At 63.5% G+C, this 2,500-nt stretch overlaps 1 non-coding gene across 1 annotated transcript; it reads right to left on the bottom strand.

The window, feature by feature from the left end:
• Positions 1-241: 241 nt before the first annotated feature.
• On the bottom strand, positions 242-360 carry LOC142006590 (5S ribosomal RNA). The gene has a single exon (XR_012643640.1). It is a non-coding gene; the product is annotated as a 5S ribosomal RNA (ribosomal RNA).
• Between the last annotated feature and the right edge of the window lie 2,140 nt (positions 361-2,500).

Here is a 2,500-nt window from a genome sequence, read left to right as displayed (position 1 = left end):
CACCTGCCCCACCAACGCTCCACACACGCTTTCTTCCCTCTCCCCGACCCGACCCAAGCCATCGCACCGCACCGGGTGAGGGCCTAAGCTTCCTCGCCCGCCCCCCCGCCCCCGACACGCAGGCAGGCAGAGGGAAAGGCCTCAGCGCCCCCCAGGACCGTCGCGCCGCCTTGGCCTCACGGCTTCCCTGCTCCCGCACGGCAGACACACGCCCCGCTCTACCCCCGCTGGGGCCAAAAGCTGCCTACGGCACCTGGGATTCCCAGGCGGTCACCCATCCAGGTACTAGCCAGGCCCGGGACGGTTTACCTTCCGAGATCGGACGAGATCGGGGGCATTCGGTCCGGTATGGCCGTAGGCCCCCGCCTCCCCGGGCTTTAGCGTCAGCAGCCTGGCCTCAGTCAGCCGGGCCCAAACAATTAACCCGGAGGCCGGGCCGAGGGAAAACTTCCTCCGAGCCGGCCCAAGGGGAAGGGAGGACGAGGACGCCGGGCCCGGGAGGTGACAGGACGTGCACGTCAGACCCGGGAAGCTGTGCGCCCCGAGGTTAACCCCCGGGCCGGGGCGGGGAGAGAAAAATGTTCTAAGTCCGGTAGGGACAGCAGGTCAACCCCGGTCCGAGGCGGGGAGAGAAATTTTCCAAGTCCGGCAGGGACAGCAGGTCAACCCCGGCCGCCGTAGCAGAGGTTGACCTGGTGTCCGATTCGCTCCCCGGGCACCAGGTCAACCTCGGGCGCTTTAGCGGAGGTTGACCTGGTGTCCGATTCGCTCCCCGGGCACCAGGTAAACCGTGGCCGCTTTCAGCGGAGGTTGACCTGGTGGCCGATCCCCTCCTGGGGCTCCAAGTCCGGCAGGGACAGCAGGTCAACCCCGGCCGCTTTAGCAGAGGTTGACCTGGTGTCCGATTCGCTCCCCGGGCACCAGGTAAACCGTGGCCGCTTTCAGCGGAGGTTGACCTGGTGGCCGATCCCCTCCTCGGGCTCCAAGTCCGGCAGGGACAGCAGGTGAACCCCGGCCGCTTTAGCAGAGGTTGACCTGGTGTCCGATTCGCTCCCCGGGCACCAGGTAAACCGTGGCCGCTTTCAGCGGAGGTTGACCTGGTGGCCGATCCCCTCCTGGGGCTCCAAGTCCGGCAGGGACAGCAGGTCAACCCCGGCCGCTTTAGCAGAGGTTGACCTGGTGTCCGATTCGCTCCCCGGGCACCAGGTAAACCGTGTTAGCAGAGGTTGACCTGGTGTCCGATTCGCTCCCCGGGCACCAGGTAAACCGTGGCCGCTTTCAGCGGAGGTTGACCTGGTGGCCGATCCCCTCCTCGGGCTCCAAGTCCGGCAGGGACAACAGGTCAACCCCGGTCCCAGGCTGGAGAGAAAAATTTTCTAAGTCCGGCAGGGACAGCAGGTCAACCCCGGCCGCTTTAGCAGAGGTTGACCTGGTGTCCGATTCGCTCCCCGGGCACCAGGTCAACCTCTGGCGCTTTAGCAGAGGTTGACCTGGTGTCAGATTCGCTCCCCGGGCACCAGGTCAACTCGGCGCTTTAGCAGAGGTTGACCTGGTGTCCGATTCGCTCCCCGGGCACCAGGTAAACCGTGGGCGCTTTCAGCGGAGGTTGACCTGGTGGCCGATTCCCTCCTCGGGCTCCAAGTCCGGCAGGGACAGCAGGTCAACCCCGGTCCCAGGCGGGGAGAGAAAAAATTTCAAAGTCCGGCAGGGACAACAGGTCAACCCCGGTCCCAGGCTGGAGAGAAAAATTTTCTAAGTCCGGCAGGGACAGCAGGTCAACCCCGGCCGCTTCAGCTGAGGTTGACCTGGTGTCCGATTCGCTCCCCGGGCACCAGGTAAACCGTGGCCGCTTTCAGCGGAGGTTGACCTGGTGGCCGATCCCCTCCTGGGGCTCCAAGTCCGGCAGGGACAACAGGTCAACCCCGGTCACCAGGCGGGAGAGAAAAATTTTCTAAGTCCGGCAGGGACAACAGGTCAACCCCGGTTCCGAGCGGGAGAGAAAAATTTCTAAGTCCGGCAGGGACAACAGGTCAACCCCGGTCCCAGGCGGCAGAGAAAATTTTCTAAGTCCGGCAGGGACAACAGGTCAACCCCGGTCCCAGGCTGGAGAGAAAAAATTCTAAGTCCGGCAGGGACAACAGGTCAACCCCGGTCCCAGGCGGCAGAGAAAAATTTCTAAGTCCGGCAGGGACAACAGGTCAACCCCCGGTCCCAGGCGGGAGAGAAAAATTTTCCAAGTCCGGCAGGGACAACAGGTCAACCCCGGTCCCAGGCGGCAGAGAAAAAATTTCTAAGTCCGGCAGGGACAACAGGTCAACCCCGGTCCCAGGCGGGAGAGAAAAATTTTCTAAGTCCGGCAGGGACAACAGGTCAACCCCGGTCCCAGGCGGGAGAGAAAAATTTTCTAAGTCCGGCAGGGACAACAGGTCAACCCCGGTCCCAGGCGGCAGAGAAAAATTTTCTAAGTCCGGCAGGGACAACAGGTCAACCCCGGTCCAGG

The sequence above is a fragment of the Carettochelys insculpta genome, unplaced genomic scaffold (assembly GCF_033958435.1).
Source record: "Carettochelys insculpta isolate YL-2023 unplaced genomic scaffold, ASM3395843v1 scaffold_0090, whole genome shotgun sequence".
In the NCBI taxonomy this organism is placed as follows: Eukaryota; Metazoa; Chordata; order Testudines; family Carettochelyidae; genus Carettochelys; species Carettochelys insculpta.
Note: the sequence above shows the minus strand (reverse complement) of the source record. Positions and strands in the feature narration are given on the sequence as shown.